Raw genomic sequence first — 7,359 nt, forward strand, 5'->3', positions numbered from 1 at the left:
TAGACTAAAAGGAAAGTTGTTTTCTTGGATTTACCTGAAATGGAACAGGATTTTTAAAGAATTGACTTTGAATTAGATAAAGCATCTGGAGTTACACTCTGATAATATTTAGAATTCATACCAATGGAATACCATTAAAATATTGAACAATACCAAGATAATTGTGTTTACTTCAAAGTGTTCTCATTTTAATATGTGAAAATTACACTTTCATACATTTTTTATACTTTCTTTAGCGTGCAATAAAGAGTTCCATTTAGATGCTAAGAAAATCATACTTTTCAGGGCTAATAAAAAAGTTGGATCTTGGATGCCTAAACCAGTAGAAGTTTTAGTTAATGTTTACAAATAAGTGTTGCTCATTTAAGATATTTTAGATCATTTAAAATACAGCATTAGAAGCTTATTAGAACTTATTTAATACACATCAACTTGGGGAATTTACAGGAGGTGGAGAGAACTCAGTGGTATACTTGCAATCAGAAGGATCCTGAATATAGAGAAACAACCATCAGGCAACAAAATATTTAAGAACTTGATAAGAGCATCTTCTATTAAGCTGATTTTCTTATATCAGTTTAATAAAATGTTTTGTTAACTGATATCCAATTAAGGTTTATCCCCATTTGTCTCCCAGTTGGGTATCTATCAAACCACACTCTGGAAGAACATATCACTTTATTGGATTATGTAAGCACTCCAATTTGTGGTTGCATGTGCACATTTGTATATTTGCATGTGTCAGAAACTGTTCTGTACCTAGGACTGTGGTAGCAATGAAGAGTAATGAACAAGGTGGACCTGGACTCTAAGCTCTCAGGCCAGGGGCCAAGAGGGAATACGGATACTAAACAAAGTTAGGGTTACAAATAAGATGGGGATATACGAAGTTAAGTTTTTCAGAGGATGCGTTTCTCTGGGATCAGTCTTTTCTGATAAAGTTTAAGGATTAGTGGAACAAATCAGAAAACTCTGTATGAGAGTGTTGGAGATGGAATAGGATGCTGCATGTCAAGAACATAGTACTGTCATGTATGTGGTATCTTTGAGGAACAATTTGAGTCTGGTTATCATTTAGATCGAAGAGAATTCTGGAGAGCTGGAGAAGGAGGAATGAGCCAATTCAGGAATGCTAAGTCCATTGTGAGCAGTGTTCATGGAGTTTTGTCTTGTTTTAAGGGCACTAAAAACCCTTTGAATGATTTACATGTAGGAACAGACACACTTTTATATTTTGAACACTGTTAGTTGAGATGTAGAGCATAGACTGGAAAGGAGTAAGATTGGGTAAGGAAGCAGACATTAGCTAAGAGCTGCTGTAGAAGTTTAGGAAGACGGTGACCTAGACGGCCTCACTGATCATATTGAGTAACTGATTACCATCTGAGAGACAGAATCTTGGTGCCTGTGTTTCTACCTGGGCTTTATCATTTTCTACATGCGAATAGGCAAATGGCCTTCTTTATCTGAATAATGAAGATGAAAATACTGCCTCATTAGTTTGCTGTTAATCTTGAAGGTGATCAGTGTAAAGAATTCAGGGTTAGTCCCAAACAATGTAGTAAGTACTTTAAAATATCAGCATTTTCTACATGTCATTGATTAGATTTTGGAAGGGAAGGCAAGAGCCATATATAGGACTTAGGTTTCTGGATCAGGCACTATATAGGATATTTTGTTATACCAGAATGGGAAGCATTTGAGAAGAGACCCTTCGTGGGGGGAAGGTCAGTGACATTCAAAAATGGTGAACTTTGATACATCGGATCTTCAGTGGAACATCAACCAATATGTAGGACACAGCAATTTACAACCCAGAGTAGAAATCAGCAACAGTAGGCCTTTATCAGCATACATTTCCCATATAAAGGGCAAGGGGTTAAACATGCACATTAGATCAGACCTGGAAACAAACCCCAACTCTGTTAACCTCTTAGCTGTCCTGGGGAAAATCTTTGAGGTGTAGTTCTCCTATTTTCAAAAAATGATTAGAGTAGCTTCAAATTATATGCAGTATTTGAAGCTATAGGCACCAATTAGTCAGAGGTAATGAGCTTCCAGGGATTTTGCCCATTTGTCCTTGACCCAGCAGCTTCTGCCACCACTGATCACTGCATGGACACCAGCCAGTTACCTGCAAGCAGAGCCAAACAATGTTTTGCCTTATGCATCAATCATGCAGCTTTGCTTCCTGCCCCAGGAAAGAAGGTATATTGAGGTTTTGATAGAGCAAGACTCGCTTATATGTACAACTAGAAAGTGCAAGGGAATTCTGTTTTTCCTTCTTCCTTCTCCAGATAACTCTACCCTGGAAAGTAGTGGTCTTCCCAGAAGACAGTCCGTTGGTATCATACAGACAGTCTTAGATAGCAATCAGTGGCCAATTAAGTAACAACCTATTAGATTTGTTTCCCTGTCTGCCTCACTCACCATTTTATGTGCTTGCTTTCTGCAATTCACGTAACATGAAACTTTTCCTCAGGCTTATGTTTCCTGGGACATCTAGGCATGGCATTTTTCCCGTGTGACCCTAGCACAGGGTAATGCCACTAGATGACTCACTAATGGAAACAGGGGATGTCCTTGTTGGTGTTAAGTGGGCAGGGATAACTGAATTGCCATCATAATCGCTAAGACTTCTACTAGTGGTAGTTCTAGTTCAAAATGGTGACCCTGGAGGATCCTGAAATCACTTCCTCCCATGGGCACACAAACCTACAGCTATATGGGGAACAAGTTTCTTCTGAAAGAAATTCAATAACTGAGGTACTCTTACAAACTAGGCAAATGAAGGGGGAAAAAGAACAAACACATCGAAGTCAGTAGGAGCTGCTGACACCCAGTCCCACAATAAACCCCACCCCTGGCATGGCAGGCCACCATTGGGAGGGCACTCATAACCCCAGGCTTCTCCCTAAGGAGAGAAAATTTGAACCCCACATCAGGCACCCCAACTTATAAGACTTATACCTGACAAATGAGACCCCCAAAACATCTAGCTTTGAAAGCAAACAGGGTTTGCATCCATGAGACCCACAAAGCTATAGCAAACTGAAAAATGTTCCAGAAGGACTTGTGTGTAGAGGCAACCACAGAAAGCACCTACTCTTTTTGTGACACTTAATTGCTCATCTTAAAGACCTGGCCTGAGGAGCAGGCATCTAACTTAATGCTTCTAGGGAACCTAATCCTCCCCAGAGACCTCAGAGGGCAGGCACTATCATCAATTTTCCTCGGCCTTGCTCTAGGTCACCAGTATGTTCTGAGAAAGAGCTAATGTACACGTGATACTCCAGTTTTTTGTTTTTGTTTTTTTAAAGATTTTATTTATTTGACAGAGACAGCCAGCGAGAGAGGGAACACAAGCAGGGGGAGTGTGAGAGGAAGAAGCAGGCTCCCAGTGGAGGAGCCTGATGTGGGGCTCGATTCCAGAACGCCGGGATCACGCCCTGAGCCGAAGGCAGACGCTTAAGGACTGAGCCACCCAGGGGCCCCGATACTGCAGTTTTTGCAGCTGCCACCTGATGGACACAACTTGATCACCCAACTCCGTTGGCCAAGTGGGGCTTACATCTGTGGGCCCCACAGGACTGCAGCAAATGGAGGAATAGTTCTTAACTGGCTACCCATCCTCAGGGCACAGCACAGACAGCAGACTGAAATACACACCCAGGCTTTCCATGAAGAAGGCTTACTAGCTTAACTTTTAGAGCTGTGGTCTGATCGTCAGACTTCCTATTAAATACATCTCAACAGTGACTAACCTATCCAGGGATCAGACACCACCAGGTGCCACCTTTCCAGTCTCCCTCTGCCCTATCACAGGCTGGTGTTTGAGAAATGAGCGTGCATACACATCAGGCACTCTGGTTTCTGTGGCTGCTGCCCAGAGGAGCCATCTCCTGACAGTCTGGCTCCGGTGTCCATCACAAGCAGGGCTTGGGTTTGCAGGTTCAATGGGACAGTGGCAAACAGGCAGTTCTTAACTGGCTATCAAACCAGGATTTCGAGCACAGGCAGCAAACACGCACCATCAAGCAGTCTTCCCCTGAAAAAGGTATATTTGCATACTTTAAGAGCAAACTCTCACTGCCTGAGAGTGTCTGGAGCTCAGATGGAGGTCCTCCCCTTTGGGACACTGACCAGTATTGGCACACCTTCACCTACTGGGAGACACGAAGATTAAAGTAGACTTTTTAGACAGTGAAGAAGGCTTGAGAGCCAACCAAGAGCTAGGGCAGAGTTAACCAATAAGGTCCATCCCCTGCACGTGGCCACTCCTTCAAGACAGCAAGACGTGGCTATTTTACATCTGATACATAGAAACTCACAGTCCAGCTACATGAAGAAAGAGGACTATGCTCCAAATGAAAACAACATAAAACCAAAGAAAAAGACCTTAATGAAATGGAGAGAAGTGATTTACCTGATAGAGTTGAGAATAACCATCAGATGATCATGAAACTCAGGTAGAAAATGATTAACAAGTATCAAATAGACAGAATACACTGAACTGAATACATTCGATAAATTAAACTAGATGCGGCAGGGAGGAAAAAGGATCAACGAACACTCAAACACAGGGCAGAGAGCCTAAAGGATCAATGGGACAGCATCAAGCAGAACATTTGTATTATAGAGGTCCCAGAGGGAGAAGACAAAAGGGCAGAAAATTTCAAGAAATAATTTCTGAAATCTTCCCTTAATCTGGAGAAACAGACATCCAGATCCAGTTAGGCCAGAAGGTTCCCAGTAAGATGAACCCAGAGAGACCCACACAAAGATGCATTATCATTCAAGTGTCAAAACGGTAAAGACAAGGAATCATAAAAGCAGTAAGAAAAAACTCTTGTTACATACAAAAGCAACCCCAGAAGTTTATTGGATATTTCAGGGAAACTGGCAGGCCCAGAAGAGAATGGTACAATGTATTCAAAATGCTGACAGAAATGGCCAACCAAGAATTCCCAGCAAACTTGTCCTAGAGACCATCTCCCAGAAGTTAAAGGAGTTTGCCACTAGACTAGCCTTATAAGAAAGGTTAGAGGAACTTTGCTGAGCTGAGAAAAACACTGATTAGAACAAAAATTATAATCCTTACTGGTAAAGATATAGTAAAATTTGGAATAATCTAATGTTGTAAATGCAGTGGGTAGTCACAAAGCTAGCATGAAAGTTAGAAGAGAATAGTAAAAATAACTACTGCTGTGATAATTGGTTAATGAATTCACAAGATAAAAATATGAATTGTGACATCAAAAATATCAAATATGGGAAGAAAAGTCTGCAAAATTATAGATCTTTATAATGCATTCAAACTTAAGCTGTAATCAACTTAAAATACACTGTTATATACAAGTTGTTTTACATAAGCCTCATGGTAACCACAAAGCAAAGCCTATAGTGGATACATGAATGATAAAGGACTAAGAAATACTGTAAGATTTCACATGCGGAATGAAAAAAAAAAAAGCTCATAGACACAAAACAGATTAGTGGTTGCTGGAGGTTGGGGGTGAAGGTAGGGGAGAAAAAAAAAAAGTACAACCTTTGTTATAAAACTAGCCCTAGGGAGGTAATGTAGAGTATGGCGACTATAGTTATTACTGTATTGTATGATCACAGAAGTTACTAAGAGTAGATCTGGAAATCATCCCAAGAAAATAAAGGACGAGTGGCGAGGGATGTTAACTAGACTTAAGGTCATGTAATAATATGTACAAATATCAAATCATTATGTTGTACACCTGAAAGTAATACAATATTATCTCTCAATTGTAACTCAATTAAAACAAAATCACAATACCTTCCTTCTTGTGTGCTAAAACATGCCACAACCAAGAAAACAAAACCACACAGCTATGTTTAGGTAGTGGCATGATTGTATCAAAAGGATCAGGTAGCTTTTCTGCCCATGGACGCCATGAGTAAGCATCATTAAAGTCTCCCCACCCACCACTGTCATGTCTAAGAGCGTCCTAAGGAGCCTGAGCAATTGTGGAAAGTTTGAGCTTTGAAAAACCAGTGAGAGTCTGAGGAGCCATTGTGAGCAATGGGGAACACTCACAGACTGTGTGGTAATGAGAGCACCAAACACCAAACGTACGCTTTGGATAGGTCACATATGCCACCGTGGAGGAAGTGGATGTAGCCAAGAATGCAAGGCCACACAAAGTGGATAGAAGAGTTATGGAACCAAAGAGGGCTGTCTCAACTGAAGATTCTCCAAGACCTGGTGCTCACTTCACTGTGAAAAAGATTTGTGTTGGCGGCATTAACAACAACACTGAAGATCATCTAGGAGATTATTTCCAACGCTATGAGAAAATTGAAGTGATTGAAACCATGACTGACCGAGGCAGTGACGAGGAGAGGGATTTTGCTCTTCTAACATTTGATGACCATGCCTCCATAGACAGACTGTCCTTCAGAAACACCACACTGTGAATGGCTGCAACTGTGAAGTAAGGAAAGCCCTACCTAAGAGATGGATAGTGCTTCATCCAAAGAGGTCAAAGTGGTTCTGGAAACTTCAGTGGTGGTCATGAAGGTGGTTTTGGTGGGAATGACAACTTTGATCATGGACGCAACTTTAGTGGGCAAGGTGGCTGTGGTGGCAGTCGAGGTGGTGGTGGATATGGTGGCAGTGGGGATGGCTAGAACAGATTTGGTAATGATGGAAGCAATCTTGGAGGTGGCAGAAGCTATAATGATTTTGGTAATTTCAACAATCTTCAAATTTTGGACCAATGGAACGAGGAAATTCTGAAGGCAGAAGCTCTGGCCCTTAAGTGGTGGAGACTAACACTTCACCAAACCACAAAAGCAAGGTGCGATGGTGGTTCCAGAAGCAGCAGCTGTAGCCATGGCAGTGGCAGAAGGTTTTCATTACTGCCAGGACACAAAGCCGAGTGGGAGAGGAGAGCCAGAGAAGTGACAGGGAAGGTTACAACAGATTTGTGAACTCAGCCAAGCACAGTGGTCGCAGGGCACAGCTGTTACAAAGACACCATATTCTAGACGACACTGTCTGCGCAAAATACTCGAGGACTGTATTTGCTACTAATTTTCTAACAGGTTATTTTAGTTTCTGTTCCATGGAAAGTGTAAAGCATTCCAAATAAATGGTTTTAATGTAGATTTTGTGGGCAACTATTGGTTGCTAAATGTAATGGTCTCATTGTAACGCCAAATAAGTGTGTCTTTAAAAAAAAAAAGAAAAAAAAGAGGACCAGGTACAGTCTATATTTTGATGGTTACTTTCTGACCTACACTCTTTGAATATACTAAGTATACAACTAATTCTAAACCTACCACGGAAACCCTCTTGTCAAGAGCATGAGCCAGTTATGCACTTAA

General features: G+C 41.2%; 1 pseudogene; it reads left to right on the top strand.

Annotated features, from left to right (window-relative positions):
* The first annotated feature begins 6,032 nt into the window (after positions 1-6,032).
* On the top strand, positions 6,033-6,963 carry LOC113251079 (heterogeneous nuclear ribonucleoprotein A1-like 3; annotated as a pseudogene).
* Positions 6,964-7,359: the final 396 nt, after the last annotated feature.

The sequence above is a fragment of the Ursus arctos genome, unplaced genomic scaffold, assembly GCF_023065955.2.
Source record: "Ursus arctos isolate Adak ecotype North America unplaced genomic scaffold, UrsArc2.0 scaffold_10, whole genome shotgun sequence".
NCBI lineage: Eukaryota > Metazoa > Chordata > Mammalia > Carnivora > Ursidae > Ursus > Ursus arctos.